We start from the raw sequence: 6,671 nt of genomic DNA, 5'->3' as shown, positions 1-6,671 counted from the left end.
TTGGAAATGTGAACCAGGCAAAGGAACATGCTGGTGGCACAGAGGTAAGTACAGCCCCCAAGGAGAGGGATATGGTTGGACAGTATCCTGCAACAGACCTCTGGCACTCTCCCAGCATTGCCCCCTGGCACTGCCCCAGCACCCCGGCACTGCCCAAGTACCCCGGCACAACCCCTGACACTGCTCCCTAACACCCTAGCATTTTCCCCTGGCACTGCCCCGGCACTGCCCCTGACAATGCTCCCTAACACCCTGGCACTGCCCCCTCACATGGCTCCTGGCATCATCTGACACTGCCCTCTGGCACTGCCGCTGGCACCGTCCCCCAGGGTGCAAGTGGGAAGTGCCGGGGCAGTCAGAGGGGGCACTGTGAGTTAGGATGTGTGCAGCAGGTTTTTGGATGATTACTAGTTTATGAAGGGTGAAAGACGGGTGGCTGGTTAGGATAGAATTAGAATAGTCAAGCCTGGAGGTAATGAAAGTGTTGATGAACTCAGGCCGCAGCAATAAATCAGCTAAGGTAGGGGCAGAGACAGAGGACACAGGTGGAGATAGAGAGGATATGGGACTGGAAGCTCAGCTCAGGGTCAAATAGGACAGCGAGGGGGATGGTGCGGAATTAATGGAGAGGACATGCAATTTGTGTGCTCACATAGAAAGATGGTTTCATGCACCACCTGTACCCCCCCCCCCCACCCCTCCCCCCATCTCAGTAACTTTCTCCAGTTCTGAAAACTTTGTATTTCTCCCATTTCCTTTGCCCCAGCATCTGTGGCCCTGCCGTTAGCAGCCTTTGCCATGAGCTTGAGAATTCCCTTCCAAAACCTCTACACTTCTCCATCCCAATCTTCACCCTCAATACCTACCTCCCTGATCAGGCTTTTAGTCACCCATCCTAATATCTCCTGAGATTCGGTATCAATTATTGTCTGATTCCCCTCTCTCTAACCCCCATGAAATGCCTTGACATTATACAATGATAAAGGTACTCTTTCAAAGCAATTTGTTGTTTTCTATGGTTTGCTATTGGCTAGATAAATACACTGAGTAATTAGAAGAATTCTAGTGCACATTATTAATTCCATAATACACGAACTCGGAACACCCAAAAATCATTTTGCAACAGCATTGACTGAAAATATTAACAAGAAAGTCTCATGTTTTATGTTCTGAGGAATTGTAAGTGAATTTTTTCAGTTCAATTAACTCATTTTTTAAATCCTGACATAAACAGAGTTATTGATGTATGTGGGTGTTAAACCTGTTCTTCACGCTTTCTCAATAGCGAGATACCTTTGTTAATGTTTGTCCGCCGTGTGTTGCCAGGACAAAAAGACACATTTATAATGTTTAAGTATTACTAATCCACTCTGTGCCTGCTTTTGACCTTTGATTGAAAGAACAATGTGATTTATTACCTTTTTGTCCAAAGACTAATTATTGGCAGCCAGCTATTGCATACATTACTCTGTGCGTCATCAATATAAGAACGTATTGCTCATAACTTTCTTTGCATACCTGATCATCCATGCAGCTGTTTGCTTGCACTCAGCTGCTCTTTGGTTGACTAAATTGAAACACTTTAATTGCGATTGGATTGTGTCCATGAGTTTTCATGTTTTGTTTGTAAATAGGAAGTCTACAATAATGTTTGCCAAACCCAGTTTGGCCTTTGGGTGCGAGTGGGTTTTGTTTTACTGGCACCAGAGCCTCATTTTGTGTACTTATTCCATGCAGTGTTTGCAATTTGTTGACTGCACTTTGCATTAGATACTGAAGTTATTTTGTTCTTTTGGTATCTGAGTTGAAATCTCCCAAGATTTATCTTCTATTGATCGCCGGATGTCTGCTTTCTGTATGGTCAAGCAGTGATCAGCATTGCATGTAGCTGTTCCACGCCAGTTATTAAATCTCCACTTCTTTGTGTACATCATAGTTGCGTACATCACGCAATGATTGGGAAACCTTGGTAAAGCATAATGGGGGGGAATTCTCTGTTAGCCGACACCGAAATCGGGAAAGGCAATTGGGCGGAGATACGATTCCGATGGCAAAATTGTGGCAGATGCCGATTTGACGCCAAATCGCAATGCCCCAGCACCTCGACAGAGGCGTCCATACGGTCTAGAATGCACGTACAGTCGATACCGTTTGCATATCATTAGCGGGCCCGACCCGGTATTCTCTGGGGCCTCTGCGATTCTCCGCCTCCAATGGGCCGAGTTCCCAATGGTGTGGCATACTTATACTTTTAAAAATCATGAAACCGGCGTGGAGGCTGATGAGGGAGAGAGGGGGTACATAAAATGCCCAATATCACCATAGTGTGCTAACAGTTGTGCTGCTGGCCTGAGGGTTTCTGCCAGGGCCGGGAGGGAGTGGCGGGGGTGGCCAGGACATGGGCTGTGGGGTCAGGGTGGACGGGCATGGAACACCATTGCTGCAGCCGGCAAGGCAGCCATGCAGCTACACACACTGCTAACAGCCCACTTTGAACTTAGTGCCATGGGTCATATAGGAGTCCCCCCTGGGCACCTCCCTCAGTGCTCTCTGGCCCCTACCGACCCATCAGCTGTTTGTGCACGCTCCAGCACAACCAGTACCATCTTTTTGGCTGGGATGATGTGTAATGTGTATATGCGGCTGCAGCTTGTCAGCCTCCCGAGTGTCAATCACGGACCCAGCAAATCCTGCACCATTTATCATTGGAATTCAAGAAAGATTATGAAAAAAAAATAAGGCAAGCATAAATTGAGCAGAGATTTCTCTACACACTCTGATCAGATCAGAGGAGAATAAGCAATTAACGCCGATCCTTGCAGAATGAATATTGAAGAGACAATCCTTGATGTCTACGTTGTAAATGGAAGAAGAAAATACAAAGAAAAGGCAGTTGAAGGAAAAATGATCTCATTAAGTTGTATGCAGGATCATGAATCTGCGTGATTTTGTGGTGATTTCTGTGATCATAGATTATCATAGAATTTACAGTGCAGAAGGAGGCCATTCGGCCCATCGAGTCTGCTACCGGCTCTTGGAAAGAGCACCCTACCCAAGGTCAACACCTCCACCCTATCCCCATAACCCAGTAACCCCACCCAACACTAAGGGCAATTTTGGACACTAAGGGCGATTTATCATGGCCAATCCACCTAACCTGCACATCTTTGGACTGTGGGAGGAAACCGGAGCACCCGGAGGAAACCCACGCACACACGGGGAGGATGTGCAGACTCCGCACAGACAGTGACCCAAGCCGGAATCGAACCTGGGACCCTGGAGCTGTGAAGCAATTGTGCTATCCACAATACCATGCTGATGTAAAGAGGATTCAGTAATATTCTGCTTATGTTGGATCTCGTAAAAGCACCATCTACTTAGTCTGATTTTCCTGCCTTGAAATGGTTCTTATTCAAAGATTTATCAACTTCCGTCAACGCTGGGCCTTCGTTTTGACTGATGACTAATAAATAATGGAGAGATTTTTATTTTTTGTGTTCATGAATTTTGTGCCACAATTAAATTGATCCCCCCGCCCCTTCTTTAGCAGTTATACATAAGTGGCTTGTGCTGCAAAAGAAGGATGGACAGGTTGATACTGATAGCTCAGTTTTATTGATCTAACATGGCGCATTTCCCACAACCTTTCACAATAAGCTGTGGCACACATTAATTTACAGAGGAGCCTGGCGTCAGCATTGTGCAAACATGTATGCTGTTAACATTGACCTTTTCCCTTTCCTGCAGCTCCAGCAATTGGTTGAGTATGTCGGCCAGAAATGTACACAATCTTTTATGCCTGGCTGTAAATTGAGGAAATGCTAGTAAGCAAGGCGTTCTTCCCATAAAAGCACATTACCTCCCTATTACCACGCCACACAGTTTGCATCTGCTTTATTTGTAAATCCGAAAGTCCAACACATCCAAAAATCATACTTTTTTTGAACCTCATTGACCCCAGGAAATCTAATTGTTTTTCTGCACTGTTTAGCTAGCAATGTTTAAAATTCACTGGTTAGGCCAGCAATTATTGCCCATCCCAAGTTGCCATTGAGAAGATGGTGGTGAGCTGCCTTCTTGAACTACTGCAGTCCATTGGTGTAGATACACCTACAGTGCTGTGAGGGAGAGAGTTCCAGGATTTTGATCCAGCGACAATGAAGGTACGTTGATATATTTTCAAGTCAAATTGATGAGTGACGTGGAAGGAACTTTCCTGTTGATGGTATTCCAAGGTATCTGCTGTTCTTGTCCTTTTAGATGGTAGCAGTCAAGGGTTTGGAAGATGCTGCTTAAGTATGTTCCTGCTGTGCATCTTGTAGATGGTACACACCCCTTTTAAAATTTAAAAAATATATATATTTATTAAGAATTTTAACACAATTTTTCACCCTTACAAACAACCCCCCCCCCCCCCTGCCCCCCCCCCCCCCCCCCCCCCCCCCCGGTAACAAAAGGAAAGAAAGCGCACATAGCAAGACATGAACATGGTAAATCGATATGATACAGAGCTTTGTACATTGGATTCCTCTCGTACATGTCAGTTTTCCAGATCCTTCCTGTATTTTCTTGCTCAGATACCCCCCAAACAAGCCCCACTTCCCCCTCACTCCCTCCTCCCCCCCTCTCCCCCCGGGTTGCTGCTGCTGCTGACCGACCTTCATCTAACGCTCCGCGAGATAGTCTAGGAACGGTTGCCACCGCCTGTAGGACCCCTGCGCTGACCCTCTCAAGGCAAACTTTATCCTCTCCAGTTTAATGAACCCAGCCATGTCGCTGATCCAGGCTTCCACGCTGGGGGGCTTCGCCTCCTTCCACATTAGCAAGATCCTTCGCCGGGCTACTAGGGACGCAAAGGCCAGAATGCCGGCCTCTTTTGCCTCCTGCACTCCCGGCTCGTCCACTACTCCAAATAGTGCTAGCCTCCAGCTTGGCTTGACCCGGACTTTCACCACCTGAGATATTGCTCCCGCCACTCCTCTCCAGAACCCCTCCAGTGCCGAGCATGACCAAAACATGTAGACATGGTTCGCCGGACTTCCTGAGCACCTCTCACATCTGTCCTCTACCCCAAAGAACTTACTCAGCCTCGCCCCCGTCATGTGCGATCTATGAACCACCTTAAATTGTATCAGGGTAAGCCTGGCACACGAAGAAGAGGAATTAACCCTACTTAGGGCATCAGCCCATAGCCCCTCCTCAATCTCCTCCCCCAGCTCCTCCTCCCATTTACCCTACAGCTCCTCTACCAACGCCTCCCCCTCTTCTTTCATCTCCTGGTATATCGCCGACACCTTGCCCTCTCTGACCCATACACCCGAGATCACCATGTCTTGAATCTCCTGTGGCGGGAGCAACAGGAATTCCCTCACCTGTCGCCTCACAAACACCCTCACCTGCATGTATCTGAAAGCATTTCCCGGAAGTAGCCCAAACTTCTCCTCCAGTGCCCCTAGGCTCGCAAATGTCCCATCAATGAACAGGTCCCTCATTCTTCTAATCCCTGCTCGATGCCAGCTCTGAAACCCCCCGTCCATCCTCCCCGGGACAAACCGATGGTTACCCCTGATTGGGGACCACACCGAGGCTCCCATTGCACCCCTGTGCTGTCTCCACTGGCCCCTGATCTTTAGCGTTGCCGCCACCACCGGACTCGTGGTGTACCTTGTCGGCGAGAGCGGGAGCGGTGCCATCACCAGCGCCCCCAGGCTCGTTTCCTTGCAGGACGCCATCTCCAACCTCTTCCATGCTGCCCCCTCACCCTCCATCACCCACTTACAGATCATCGACACATTTGCTGCCCAGTAGTATCCACCCAGATTTGGCAGCGCCAACCCTCCTCGGTCCCGACTGCGCTCCAGAAACCCTCTCCTTACCCTCAGGGTCTTATTCGCCCACACAAAACCCATAATACTCCTGCCTACCCTCTTAAAAAAGGCCTTGGTGATTACAATTGGAAGGCACTGGAACACAAAAAGAAACCTCGGGAGGACCACCATTTTGACCGACTGCACTCTACCCGCTAGCGAGAGCGGCAACATGTCCCATCGTTTGAAGTCCTCCTCCATCTGCTCCACCAGCCTCGTCAGATTAAGTTTATGTCGGGCCCCCCAACTCCTAGCTATTTGGATCCCCAGGTACCGAAAGCTCCTTTCCGTCCTCCTCAGCGGTAGATCGTCTATCCCCCTTTCCTGGTCTCCTGACTGTACTACAAAAAGCTCACTCTTCCCTACATTAAGCTTATAGCCCGAAAAATCCCCAAACTCCCTTAGATCCTGCATGACCTCCACCATTCCCTCCACTGGATCCGCCACATACAGCAATAAGTCGTCTGCATAAAGCGACACTCGATGCTCCTCTCTCCCTCGGACCACCCCCCTCCATTTCCTAGACTCCCTTAATGACATGGCCAAGGGTTCAATTGCTAATGCAAACAACAGGAGGGTCAGGGGGCACCCCTGCCTCGTCCCACGATACAGCCGAAAATACTCCGACCTCCGCCGATTCGTAACCACACTCGCCACCGGGGCTCTATATAGGAGCTTAACCCAACTAATAAACCCTCCCCCAAACCCAAACCTACGCAGCACTTCCCAGAGGTACTCCCACTCTACTTGGTCAAAGGCCTTCTCCGCGTCCATAGCTGCCACTATCTCCGCCTCTCCGTCCAC

General features: G+C 48.8%; 1 long non-coding RNA gene across 1 annotated transcript in view; it reads right to left on the bottom strand.

Annotated features, from left to right (window-relative positions):
• Nucleotides 1–3,596: 3,596 nt before the first annotated feature.
• Nucleotides 3,597–6,671, bottom strand: part of LOC140396682 (uncharacterized) — a 118,888-nt gene continuing 115,813 nt past the window's right edge. Inside the window, exon 4 of the long non-coding RNA XR_011936595.1 lies at nucleotides 3,597–4,335. This is a non-coding gene — a long non-coding RNA (uncharacterized lncRNA). The remainder of the gene's footprint in view (nucleotides 4,336–6,671) is intronic.

Source organism: Scyliorhinus torazame, chromosome 2 (assembly GCF_047496885.1).
Source record: "Scyliorhinus torazame isolate Kashiwa2021f chromosome 2, sScyTor2.1, whole genome shotgun sequence".
Lineage (NCBI taxonomy): Eukaryota > Metazoa > Chordata > Chondrichthyes > Carcharhiniformes > Scyliorhinidae > Scyliorhinus > Scyliorhinus torazame.
This window is presented reverse-complemented; position numbering and strand designations above follow the sequence as displayed.